The following is a 14816-nucleotide window of genomic DNA, read 5'->3' on the forward strand; positions in this document are numbered from 1 at the left end:
GCTTCTCCCTCAAGATTGGAAGCCCCTCCTTGGCCAACCTAGACCTCACAAGATTTCCCAGCTCAAACTTCTGGTCATGTGCCTAAAACATGGATGGTCAGAGAACCCGTTGAGCTCTAATAACCCCTGCTTAGCACTGGGTCCATTATGGAACAAGTGGTCACGGTGAACAAGCGTCCTTCATTCTTAAGCTAGCACCAGAACCCTGATGCCATAGGAAGGATCTTCTGGGGTATATGATTTATAGGTAAGGGTTGTTGTAGTCATAATAGTGTTGGGGAACGTAGTAATTTCAAAAAATTTCCTACGCTTCACAAGGATCTATCTATGAGAAACCAGCAACGAGCAATGGGGTAGAGCATCTTCATACCTTTGAAGATCGCTAAGCAGAAATGTTACTAGAACGCGGTTGATGGAGTCGTACTCGTAGCGATTCAGATCGCGGTGGATTCTGATCTAAACACCGAACAACGGTGCCTCCGCGCTCAACACACGTGCAGCCCGGTGATGTATCCTATGCCTTGATCCTGAAAGGAGAGACGAGAGGTTGAGGGAGAGCTCCAGCAACACGGCGGTGTGGTGACGGTGGAGCTGCGTGGTACTCCGACGGGGCTTCGCCAAGCGCCACGGAGGACGAGGAGGAGAGGATGTAGGGCTGCACCGTGGATAGGTGGAATTGTGTTCTATGCAGCCCCAAAAGCCTCCACTATATATATGAGGGAGGAGGAGGAGGGCCGGCCACCCGAAACTCTAGGAGGTGCGGCGACCAAGATAGGAAAGAGGGGCGACGCTCTAGGGTGGGCTTGGCGCCCAAGGCAGCCTCCCACGCCTAGGGTTTGGCCCCCTCCACCCCTTGTTTTCCTTGGGCTGAGATGGGAGGCGCACCAGCCCATCTAGGGGCTGGTTCCCTTCCACTCTTGGCTCATGTAGGCCTTTGGGGCTGGTGGTCCTTCTCGGTGGACCCCCAGAACCCTTCCGGTGGTCCCGTTACATTACCGACGATTCTCGAAATACTTCCCGCAATAAAATCCTCACTTCCTATATATGAATCTTTACCTCCGGACCATTCCGGAACTCCTCATGACGTCCAAGATCTCATCTGGGACTCTAAACAACCTTTGGTAACCACGTATACCATTCCCAATATAACCCCAGCGTCATCGAACCTTAAGTGTGTAGACCCTACGGGTTCGGGAACCACACAAACATGACCAAGACACCTCTCCGGTCAATAACCAAAAGTGGGGTCTGGATATCCATGTTGGCTCCCACATGCTCCACGATGATCTCATCGGATGAACCACGATGTCGGGGATTCAATCAATCCCGTACGTGTGACACCCTCGATTTACTCGTATGCTAAACATACATGCAAATGTGTACGATCAAACTCAACGACTCACGGGAAGATATCACAACATAACTCTAGGCACAAAAATAACATACAAGTTTCATATTACAAGCCAGGGGCCTCGAGGGCTAGAATACAGAAGCTCGATAAACACACCAGTCAGAGGAAGCAACAAATATCTGAGTACAAACATTAAACAAGAGGTGCCTTAGAGAAGGCTAGCACAAAAGATACATTATCGAACAAGGCGAGGCCTCCTGCATGGGAACCTCCTAACTACTCCTAGTCTTTAGCGGCCTCTGATACGTCTCCAACGTATCTATAATTTTTGATGGTTCCATGCTATTATCTTGTCAACTTTGGATGTTTTGTATGCATGAATATGCTATTTTATATCTTTTTTGGGACTAACCTATTAACTCAGTGCCAAGTGCCAGTTTATGTTTTTTCCGTGTTTTTTACCTTTTTTAGAGAAGAATATTAAACAGAGTCCAAACAGAATAAAACCTGCGGGATGATTTTTTCCATAACAGAAGATACGCAGGGGACTTGAGAACCAAGGCAAAGGACCTCGGGGGAGGTCACAAGACCCCTAGCCGCGGCCTGGGGGGGGGGGGGGGCGCCTAGCAGGCTAGTGGCCCCCCCCCGTGGATCCTTTTCCCTACCTCTTCCGCCTATAATTTCTCTAAAAATAAAAAACCACGAGAGGGAGCCACGAAAATACTTTTCCACCGCCGCAAGCTTCTGTCTCCGCAAGATCCCATCTGGGGACCGTTCTGGTCCCTGCCGGAGGGGGATTCGGACACGGAGGGCTTCTTCATCAACACCATTGCCTCTCCGATGATGCGTGAGTAGTTCACCACAGACCTTCGGGTCCATAGCTAGTAGCTAGATGGCTTCTTCTATCTCTTGGATCTTCAATACAAAGTTCTCCATGATCTTCATGGAGATCTATCTGATGTAACTTTGTTTTGCGGTGTGTTTGTCGAGATCCGATGAATTCTGGATTTATGATCAGATTATCTATCAATATTATTTGAGTCTCCTCTGATCTCTTATATGCATGCTTTCGTATCCTTGTAATTCTCTTCGAGTTGTGGGTTTTGTTTGGCCAACTTGATCTATAATTCTTGCAATGGGAGAAGTGCTTGGTTTTGGGTTCATACCGTGCGGTGTCCTCACCTAGTGACAAAAGGGGTAGCGTGACACGCATCGTGTTGTTGCCATTAAGGGTAAAAAGATGGGGTTTATATCATATTGCATGAATTTATCCCTCTACATCATGTCATCTTTCTAAAGGCGTTACTCTGTTTGTTATGAACTCAATACACTAGATGCATGCTGGATATCGATCGATGTGTGGAGTAATAGTACTATATGCAGAAAGTATCGGTCTACTTGTCTCGGACGTGATGTCTATATGTATGATCATTGCCTTAGATATAATCATGACTTTGCGTGATTTTATCAATTGCCTGACAGTAATTCGTTCACCCACCGTAATACTTGCTATCATCAGAGAAGCCTCTAGTGAACACTATGGCCCCCGGGTCTACTTCACATCATATTTCCAGATCTACACAATTACTTTGTTGCACTTTTCACCTTCAGATCTCACCTTGCAAATAATCGTGAAGGGATTGACAACCCCTTTATAGCGTCGGGTGCAAGTTTGTTTGTTTTTGCGCAGGTACATTGGTGCCTCATCTTGACACTCCTACTGGATTGATACCTTGGTTCTCAAACTGAGGGAAATACTTACTGCTACTGTGCTGCATCACCCTTTCCTCTTCAAGGAAAAAACTAACGCAAGCTCAAGAGGTAGCAAGAAGGATTTCTGGCGCTGACGGGGATATAGCCCTAGGGTAGGGTCATAGGTCTGACCAATACGTCCTACCCAAGGGAACCTCATTATTAGTTTAAGGACTACAAGGGAAATTCCTACTGGATCGTGACAACATCTAATCCACTCGGTACGGATCCACTCAGACAAGTACATTCCATCCACTCGGATGACAGTCAACCACTCGGCCGTATGACTCACTCCGTCATGCAAATACCAACAGTCGGCAAGACATCTGTAGTGAGCTGACATTATGGCATCAATGCCCCATCTTGTAACAGAAGAGGTGAGGAGGTGGCACACTCTATATAAGCCACCCCCTCCACATAGCTAGGGGCGAGTTTTTCTTCTCCCGGGGCGGGCTCATTCTTTCCCTCGAGCTCTGGCTCTCTCTACACCATGTAACTCATGTCCATGACAGATAAAACAAAGCCTCTCCGGAGCATGAGACATAGGGTTGTTATCTCCACTGTGAGATGCCCGAACTCGCTAAAACCACCGTGTCACCCATGTGCATCTTGATAGATCTTGCTCCGTTATCCTACCCCCTTTCTATTGTCGGAATCGTTACCACGACAGTTGGCGCCCACCATGGGGCATGGCGTCTATCAAGCCATGATGCATATGGTTATTTTTCATCGTCGTGAGCCTCATGGTCGTCATGCGTCGCCGCTGGCATCGTCCGGCTTGTCGTCGTCGTCATGCGCGGCCACCAGCGTCCTTCGCCTCATCGTCGTCACGGGCGGCCACCGGCGTCCCGTCCTCGTTATGTGTGGCTGCCGGCATTGTCCGTCTCATTGTCGTCATCTCTGGCCTTGCTCGGGCACCGCCATCGCCATGCACTGTCACATGCAGTACATCGGGAGAGCACGACGATCGGTCCAGCCACCCGGTTCCTAGGGTAGCGAGGCTCAGCTGCCGATGCTCCACCCAGCTCCGCGGGCGTCGAAGCGGAGCGCTACTTCGACCGACACGCAGCTCCGGCTCCCTGGGCGATGAGACACGGCCACGAGTGCTTGCATGGACCTCGCACCTGGGAGCGTCGGCCTGCTTCTCCGACGCCTGGGCTACGACCAATCGCTCATCCACCTCGTCGGCACTTCTCGGTTGTCAATGGATTCTGACTAGAATGACCTTTTCCACCACAGCAGAACTCTCAAACTCCATACTATTTCTAAAACTCCTGCATGGCCGCATGCATGCAAAAACCTCCACGTTTTAATTTTTGCTTGGTTACATACATGGCAAGTCTGGCCAGACCGGCCGTTTCCACTAACGCTTCTTGCAAGCAATTTCAGGACGTGGGATAACTCCTTCAATGCCATAAGACATGGTGGCAACCGCTTCAATGTGTTGGACGTGGACAACTCCTTCGGTGAGCCACACTATCATGCCTAGTTATAAGGGAGGTCTGCTGCCCCATCACCATTTCGTTGAGGTAATTACCCCATTAAGCATCTCATAAGGTGAGCATTACGTGCGCCCAATTAATTGTGCATGCATGCAAGCTTAATCGCCCATCGTCAAGTGTCCTATCAAGTGAGCATTTCCTGTGGTCAATTAATTATGCCTGCATGCATGCATAATAGTTCATCATCATGGAATGTCATCATGATAATCCTTGTAAAATAGCATCTATTCTGGCACATTTTGATCCAGCAAAATATATATTCGTAGCTATACTTGCTACTAACTTGCAGGGTCATGCCTGCATGCATGCATAATAGTTCATCATCATGGAATGTCATCATGATAATCCTTGTAAAATAGCATCTATTCTGGCACATTTTGATCCAGCAAAATATACATTCGTAGCTATACTTTCTACTAACTTGCAGGGTCACTCGTTCGTCATCGTCCCCGAACAACGGTTTATTCGAACGGCTGTCTATTCGAGTCAGAGGCGTCATCATCACTCGGTCGCCTTGCATGCCGTCGCTCAGTCAAAAGCATCGTCATCACTCGGCCGCTCTGCGCGTCGTCGCTCGGTCGGACGCGCGTCGTTGCTCGGTCGGACGTGCGTCGTCATCACTCGGCCGCCCTGCACATCGTTGCTGAGTTAGACGTGCACCGTCATCACTCAGCAGCTCCGCGCATCGCCACTCGTCCGGACGCTCCATCGTCACTCGACCACCCCGCGCGCCGTCACTCTACTGGACACGTCGTCATCACTCGGCAGCTCCGCGCATCGCCACTCAGCCGGACTCTCCATCGTCACTCGGCCACTCCGCGTGCCGTCACTCTACTAGATGCGTCGTCATCACTCGGCAGCTCCGCGCATCACCACTCAGTCGGACGCTCCATCCTCACTCGGCCGCTCCGCGCGCCGTCACTCTACTGGACGCGCCGTCATCACTCGACCGCTCTGCGCGTCGGCGCTCGGTCGAACGCGCGTCATCATCACTCGGCCGCCCTGCATGCTGTCACTCAGTCGGACGCGTCGTCAGTACTCGACCGTCCTGCGCGCCGTCCCTCACTCGGATCCGTCGTCAGCACTCGGTAGCTTCGCGCATTGCCAATCAGCAAGACAAGCCATCCTCACTCGACTAGAGACTCCTTCGTCACTCGGCAGCTTCGCGTGTCGTCACTCGGCTGGAGGCTCCTTCGTCACCTGGTTGCTCTGCGCGTCGTCACTCGGCCGCCCCACGTGTTGCCACTCAGCTAGACGCGTCTTCATCGCTTGACCACCTAACACGTCGCCACTTAGCCGGACGTGTCTACTTCGCTCGACCGCCCCGCGCGTCGTCAGGCAGCTAAGTCATTTTTTCATAGACTCCATTCTATTAAATAATCGTTTCTACATTACCGAGTGTCGAGGAAGTCGCACATGACGTTCACTCGGAGGCCACGCCACTGAGTGTACCTCTGCACTCGGTTGTTTATTTTTATGTGGGAACACTTCACTTCCGTTTCGTTTGGGTCCAGTACTCAAACGAGTTCAGCCGGATCCTTCACTCTTTTAGACTCTCGCTGGTTCCGAACCAGCAATCATGTGGCACACCCAACGGGTGTCTATGGGTGCAATTTACACAAACTATTTCAGAAAGGATCATATTACTTCGATAATTTTTATGCCGGCTTGTGCTATTTTTCATACACAGGTTACTCGACGCATCCGTGCGCCATCCTCGTCGCTGCTCAGGCTCAGCCGCCGCAACGATCATTCATGCGTTTTCACGTGTTCGGAAGCCCCCACAATGACGTAGTGGACACGGACGCCCGGCGTGCCGTCAGTGGGTCGGACGCCTCCTCGACATACATCACTTGGCCGCCCTGCGCATTGCCACTCAGCCAGAATCGTCTACCTCACTTGGATGCCATGCGCATCGCCACTCCGTGTGGCACGTCTTCATCATTCGGCAGCCCCGCGCTCCACCGCTCAGCTTAGCTGTGATTCTGTATCGCCTAAGTTAAAACTACTTCGAGTATGGACATGCTCCACACTCGGGGGCTTAGCTGTGGCTCCGTATCGCCAAAGTTAAAAACAAATCTGAGTGCGGACATGCTCCACACTCGGGGGCTTAGCTGCGACTCGGTATCACCTAAGTTAAAAACAACTCCGAGTGCGGACATGCTCCACACTCGGGGACATAGCTGCGACTTTGCATCGCCTAAGTTAAAAACAACTCCGAGTGTGGACATGCTCCCCAATTGAGGACTTAGTTGCGACTCCGTATCGCCTAAGTTAAGAACAACTCTGAGTGCGGACATGCTCCGCACTCGGGGGCTTCACTGCGACTCTGTATCGCCTAAGTTAAAATTACTCCGAGTACGGACATGCTCCACACTCGAGGGCTTAGCTGTGGCTCCGTATCGCCTAAGTTAAAAACTACTCCGAGTACAGACACGCTCCACACTCGGGAACTTAGCTGCAACCCCGTATCGCCTAAGTTAAAAACAACTCTTAGAGACTTGACTTTGATCTAGAAATCATATAATGCAGATACAACAAACATTCAACATGACGAGCATTGGATGACTTAAACCCTCTGCCGGACTCATCTAGCCCGACAGAGGCTCGGGGACTACACCCAGTGGGTGCACTTAGCATGCCCCCACTAGAAGAGAAATAAAAAAAAGAAACATTCTGCTTGGTCAGGTCCACCAACAACATCCAAGTTCAACAGATTCAACAGATTCCAACCGACTACCAGCAGTCAGTCAGAGTCTCAAGATCCTGTTGGTCACTCGGATCTACTTCAATTCTTAAGTTCACTCGGACGTACTACTCAGCGGAATCAATCAGGGCGAATGATGAAGACTTCAATCAACGCATAATTTTGCAAGGCCCTGAAGCACGTTCAAGTTCGGTCTGCTGCTACAAGATTTACATCGACACCTTCACCACTCGGACCCTGATCCATTCGGGGGCTAATGACGGGGATATAGCCCTAGGGTAGGGTCATAGGTCTGACCAATACGTCCTACCCAAGGGCACCTCATTATTAGTTTAAGGACTACAAGGGAAATTCCTACTGGATCATGACAACATCTAATCCACTCGGTACAGATCCACTCAGACAAGTACATTCCATCCACTCGAATGACAGTCAACCACTCGGCCGTATGACTCACTCGGTCATGCAAATACCAACAGTCGGCAAGACATCTGTAGTGGGCTGACATTATGGCATCAATGCCCCATATTGTAACATAAGAGGTGAGGAGGTGGCGCACTCTATATAAGCCACCCCCCTCCACATAGCTAGGGGCGAGTTTTTCTTCTCCCGGGGCGGGCTCATTCTTTCCCTCGAGCTCTGGCTCTCTCTACACCATGTAACTCATGTCCATGACAGATAAAACAAAGCCTCTCCGGAGCACGAGACGTAGGGTTGTTATCTCCACTGTGAGAGGCCCGAACTCGCTAAAACCACCATGTCACCCATGTGCATCTTGATAGATCATGCTCCGTTATCCTACCCCCTTTCTATTGTCGGAATCGTTACCACGACAGGCGCCGTTGCTGGGGAGTATTCAAAGTGAAGCTTGTCCAAGTAACTATCGCAAACTCATCTCTTGCATTTACATTATTAGCCTTTTGCCTCTCATTTTCCTCTCCCCCACTTTTGAATTTTTTTTTACAAAAATAACTGCCTTTTTCGTTCGCCCTTTCTTTTGCTTGCTTTCTGTTTGCTTGTGCGCTTGTCTGCCTGCTAAGACCTGTATGGCCCAACCAAATGATTATGATGCTTACTATAAAAGGTTGGAAGAGATTGAAACTGGTGTTAAAGGCTTCATGTCTACACAGTTTGATCATAATAGCTACTTTCCTAGAGAACTAAGGGAGCAAAATTCTTTTCTGGCTTATATGAATAAAGAGGTTGATGATATGGCCAAAGTATTCCTTGCATTAAATTATAAATTTGCTCGTCTTGAAAAATTGGTAGGGCATATTTCTGATAGACAAGCTACCTTAGTCAATAAAATGGCTGCTAAACCTGGAATTTGTGATGAGAATCACGAAGATCTTAAAGTGCTTGGTGTGACTCCTATTGAATCATTGCTTTCTAATGTCAATCCTAATGATGATGGGGCTAGATATGAATCCACTTTGGTTGAGAAACGCCCCAATGATTCGGAGTCTATTTATCTTGATGCTAAAAGCACTGAAAGTGGAGTAGAGGATATCAAAACTTTGAGTAGTGATGAAATTACTACTTTGGATTTCATGGAATTCAATTATAATAGTTGCTCTTTGATTTAATGTATTTCCTTGATGCAATCCATGCTAAACTCTCCACATGCTTATAGCCAAAATAAGGCCTTTACCCATCATATGTTGATGCTATGATGAAATCTCTTGAAGAGAAACTTGATTTGGACTTACCTATTCCTAGAAAACTTCATGATGAGTGGGAACCTACTATCAAAATCAAGATTAAAAACTATGAATGCAATGCTTTGTGTGATTTGCGTGCTAGTGTTTCCGCTATTCCAAAGTCTTTATGTGATGTTCTAGGCTTCAACGAGATTGATGAGTGCTCTCTTAATTTGCATCTTGAGGATTCTACTGTTAAGAAACCTATGGGAAGGATCAATGATGTTCTTATTATTGCAAATAGGAACTATGTACCCGTAGATTTCATTGTGCTTGATATTGATTGCAATCCGACATGTCCCATTATTCTTGTTGACCTTTCCTTAGGACTATTGGTTCTATCATCGATATGAAGGAAGGGAATATTATATTTCAATTTCCATTAAAGAAGGGCACGAAACACTTTCCTAGAAATAAAATAAGATTGCCTTATGAATCCATGATGAGGGCTACTTATGGTTTCAGCACCAAAGACGACGATACTTGATTCTATCGCCTTATGCCTAGCTAAGGGCGTTAAACAATAGCGCTTGTTGGGAGGCAACACAATGAATTTATCTTGATCTATAATTCTTGCAACGGGAGAAGTGCTTGGTTTTGGGTTCATTCCGTGTTCTGTCCTCACCTAGCGACAGAAGGTGTAGCAAGGCACACATCGTGTTGGTGCCATCAAGGGTAAAAATATGGGGTTTATATCATATTGCATGAATTTATCCCTCTACATCATGTCATCTTGCTTAAGGCGTTACTCTGTTTGTTATGAACTCAATACACTAGATGCATGCTGGATAACGGTCGATGTGTGGAGTAATAGTAGTAGATGCAGAAAGTATCGGTCTACTTGTCTCAGACGTGATGCCTATATGCATGATCATTGCCTTAGATATCATCATGAATTTGCGCGATTCTATCAATTGCTCGACAGTAATTCGTCCACCCACCGTAATACTTGCTATCACGAGAGAAGCCTCTAGTGAACACTATAGCCCCCGGGTCTACTTCACATCATATTTCCAGATCTACACAATTACTTTGTTGCATTTTTCACCTTCAGATCTTGATACGTCTCCAACGTATCTATAGTTTTTGATGGTTCCATGCTATTATCTTGTCAACTTTGGATGTTTTATATGCATGAATATGCTATTTTATATCTTTTTGGGACTAACCTATTAACTCAATGCCAAGTGCCAGTTTCTATTTTTTCCGTGTTTTTGGCCCATTTTCAGACGGAGTCCAAATGGAATGAAACTTTACGATGATTTTTTTGGACCAAAAGAGACCCCCGAAGCTTTGGAAGAAGGCCAGAAGAGCCACGAGGGAGTCATAAGCCCTGACGCCGCCACCCCCCCTAGGTGGCGCAGGGCACGCTTGTGACCTCCTCGTGGGCCCAACCGACGTAATTCCACCGCCATAAATTCCTATAAATTCAGAAACCCCCAAAAAGAAACCTAGATCGGGAGTTCCACCGCCGCAAGCCCTTGTAAACACCAAAAACCAATCTGGAGCCCGTTCGGGCACCCTGCCGGAGGGGGAATCCATCTCCGGTGGCCATCTTCATCACCCCGGCGATCTCCATGACGAGGAGGGAGTAGTTCTCCCTCGGGGCTGAGGGTATGTACCAGTAGCTATGTGTTTGATCTCTCTCTCTCGTGTTCTTGAGATGTCTTGATCTCGATGTACCATGGGCTTTGCTAGTATAGTTGGATCTTATGATGTTCTTCCCCCTCTCCTTCTTGTAATGAATTGAGTTTCCCCTTTGGAGTTATCTTATCCGTTTGAGTCTTTGAGAACACTTGATGTATGTCTTGCACGTGTCTATCTTCTATGATCAACTTGCGGGTTTGTGACAATTGGGAACCTATGCATATGGGTTGGCACACGTGGATTCATGTGAGTACTTGATGTATGTTTTGGTGATCAACTTGTTGGTTCGTGACATTGGGAACCTATGCACAGGGGTTGGCACACATTTTGACTCTCTGGTAGAAACTTCGGGGCACTCTTTGAAGTTCTATGTGTTGGTTGAATAGATGATTCTGAGATTATGTGATGCATATCCTATAATCATACCCACGGATACTTGAGGTGAAAATGGAGTATCTAGGTGACATTAGGGTCTTGGTTGATATGTATCTTAAGGTGATATTCTAGTACAAACTCTATGATAGATTGATCACAAAGAATAACTTTGTGGTGGTTTCGTACCCGACAATAATCTCTTCGTTTGTTCCCTGCTATTAGTGACTTTTGAGTGACACTTTGTTGCATGTTGAGGGCTAGTCATATGATCCAATTATGTTATCATTGTTGAGAGAACTTCACTAGTGAAATTATGAACCCTAGGCCTTGTTTCCACGCATTGCAATACCGTTCGTGCTCACTTTTGTTACTAGTTACCTTGCTGTTTTTGTAATTTCATATTACAAAAACCTATATCTACCATCCATATTGCACTTGTTTCACCATCTCTTCGCCGAACTAGTGCACCTATACAATTTACCATTGTATTGGGTGTGTTGGGGACACAAGAGACTCTTTGTTATTTGGTTGCAGGGTTGCTTGAGAGAGACCATCTTCATCCTACGCCTCCCACGGATTGACAAACCTTAGGTCACCCACTTGAGGGAAAATTGCTACTGTCCTACAAACCTCTGCACTTGGAGGCCCAACAACGTCTACAAGGAGAAGGTTGCGTAGTAGACATCAAGCTCTTTTCTGGCGCCGTTGCTGGGGAGGCTAGGTAAGCGGCACTAACATCCCGTCAACCAAGCTCTTTTCTGGCGCCGTTGCCAGGGAGGCTAGCGCTTGAAGGTATATCTTTAGATGTTGCAATCGAATCTTTTTGTTTCTTGTTCTTTCGCTAGAAAACTACAAAAAAATGGAATTGAGGATGCCTCATATGCTCCATCTTTTCAATGTCTTTCGTGAGGATGATGGGAAGGAAAATTGTGCTCAAGTGCTGAAAGAAGAATTACATAGAATGCTTGGCATAGAATATGTGAATGATGAGCATGATTGCAATGTCCTTAGCATGAATTCTTTGAATACCCATGATGCTAATGATATGCAAAGCCACAAGCTTGGGGATGCTATATTTGATAAAGATGATCTTTTTAGTTCTTCCACTTTGAATGATCAAAATCATTTTGATGAAAGCATGCCCCCTATATATGATGATTATTGTGAGGATACTTATGCTTTAAAGAAGAGGGATGATAAAACTTGTCATACTCTCGAGAACCCTTTTGCTAAACCTTGCTTTTTCATTGTGGACACAATTTGTAGTGCTCAAGTCTTTTACGATACTCCCACTACTATTCTTGAGAATAGATTTCCTTATGTGGAGAGTAGTAAAATTCCTATGCTTGTAGATCATGAAAAGAATGCTTTAGGTGCTGGTTATATTGTTGAATTCATTCATGATTCTACTAAAAATTACTATGAGAGAGGATCATATGCTTCTACTTATTGCAATAGTATCAAGCTTCCTCTCCATATGTTGAAATTTTTGAAGCTATGCTTGTTTTGCCTTCCTATGCTAGTTGATTCTTGCTCCAATAAATTGTTTGATCACAAAATACCTATGCATAGGAAGTGGGTTAGACTTAAATGTTCTAGCCATTTTCTCCATGATGCTCTTGTTGTGTTTCAATCCTTACCTTTTATGTGAGCATCATTCAAATCAATGCCTAGCTAAGGGCGTTAAACAATAGCGCTTGTTGGGAGGCAACCCAATGAATACATTTTTCTTTGCTTTTTGCTTCCTGTTTTGTTTTCTCCACACCATCATAATTCTGTTATGATTGTGTCTTTTGTGTTTCTTTTTGTGTTTGTGCCAAGCAAAACCGTTATGATTAGTCTTGGTGATGATTGTTTGATCATGCTGGAAAAAGACAGAAACTTTCTGCTCACGAAAATAATTTTCATTTTTATTATGTAAGAGATTTTGAGTTGATTCTTTTTGCTTCTGATTTCTATGCAATTTCTTCATACTTTCATAAGTTTTCAGATTTTTTGAAGTACCAGAGGTATACGAAATATACAGATTGCTACATACTGGTCTGCTGTTAACAGATTCTGTTTTTGTTGTGTTGGTTGCTTATTTTGAAGAAACTATGGATAGTATCGGGGGGTATTAGCCATGGAAGATTGAAAATACAGTAACCCAACATCAGCATAAGTAGAATTTAAGTTTTCTACAGTACCTAAGGAAGTGGTGATTTGCTTTCTTATACTAATGATATCACGAGTTTCTGTTTAAGTTTTGTGTTGTGAAGTTTTCAAGTTCTGGGTGAAGTTCTTATGGACAAAGAGATAAAGAGTGGAAAGAGATCAAGCTTGGGGATGCCCAAGGAACCCAAATTGATTCAAGGATGCTGAAAAATCCTAAGCTTGGGGATGACCCGGGAAGGCATCCCCTCTTTCGTCTTCAATCCATCGGTAATGTTACTTGGAGCTATATTTTTATTCACCACATGTTATGTGTTTTTGCTTGGAGCGTCTTGTATCGTAGGAGTCTTTTATTTTTGTTGTGTCACAATAATCCTTGCTGCACACCTAGAAAGATACACATGCACTCACCGTGATTTTGTCGAGCTTCACTTATATCCTTTGGTAGACAATTCAGCTCACATGTGCTTCACTTATATCTTTTAAGCTAGATACTTTTGCTCTATGTGCTTCACTTATATCTTTTAGAGCGCAGTGGTGTGTGGCTTGGTAGTTGATCTATGCTTTTAAATTAGTCTCAAAAGGGGTAGTTATCCAAAGGGATACGAAAACTTCCACCTTCATGTGCATTGAATAGTTAGAGAATTTTGATTCATCTCAATTAGTTTTGAGCTGTGGTTTTGGTAATATTGAAGTCATGCTAGTAAGGTGTTGTGGATCTAGAAATACTTGTGTTGAAGTTAGTGATTCCCGTAGCATGCACGTATGGTGAACCGCTATGTGATGAAGTCTGAGGATGATTAGTCTATTGATTGTCATCCTTTGTGTGGCGGTCGGGATCACGCGATGGTTTATACCTACCAACCCTTCCCCTAGGAATATGCGTTGAATGCTTTGTTTCGATTACTAATAAAACTTTTGCAACAAGTATATGAGTTCTTCATGACTAATGTTGAGTCCATGGTTTAGATGCACTTTCACCTTCCACCATCACTATCTTCTTAGTGCCGTTCAATTTTCGCCGATGCACAAAACCCACCATTAGCCTCCCTCAAAACAGCCACCATACCTACCTACTATGGCTTTTTCAAAGTCATTTCGAGATATATTGCCATGCATCTACCACCATGACATGTGCCACCACGTCTGCATTGCCATTGCATGATTGTAAGATAGCTAGCATGATGTTTCCATTAATGTCTATGCCATGCTAGATCATTGTCATGGTACACTACCGAAGGCATTTCAGATAGAGTCATCATTGCTCTAAGTTTTGAGTTGAAAGTGTGATGATCATCACTGATGGAGAATTGTCCCATGTGAGGAAATAAAAGAGGCCAAAGATGCCCACCAAAATATATATAAAAAAAGAAGAGGACAAAGAGCCCACCAAAAAAAAATATTAAAAAAAAGAGAGAAAAAGAGAGAAGGGGCAATGCTACCACTTTTCCACACTTGTGCATATTAAGCACCATGATCTTCATGATTGAGAGTCTCTTGTTTTGTCACCACCATATAGCTAGTGGGAATTTTTCATTATAAAACTTGGCTTGTATATTCCAATGATAGGCTTCCTCAAAATTGCCTTAGGTCTTCGTGAGCAAGCAAGTTGGATGCACACCCACTAGTTT

This window comes from Hordeum vulgare, chromosome 5H (assembly GCF_904849725.1).
Source record: "Hordeum vulgare subsp. vulgare chromosome 5H, MorexV3_pseudomolecules_assembly, whole genome shotgun sequence".
Classification (NCBI taxonomy): domain Eukaryota; kingdom Viridiplantae; phylum Streptophyta; class Magnoliopsida; order Poales; family Poaceae; genus Hordeum; species Hordeum vulgare.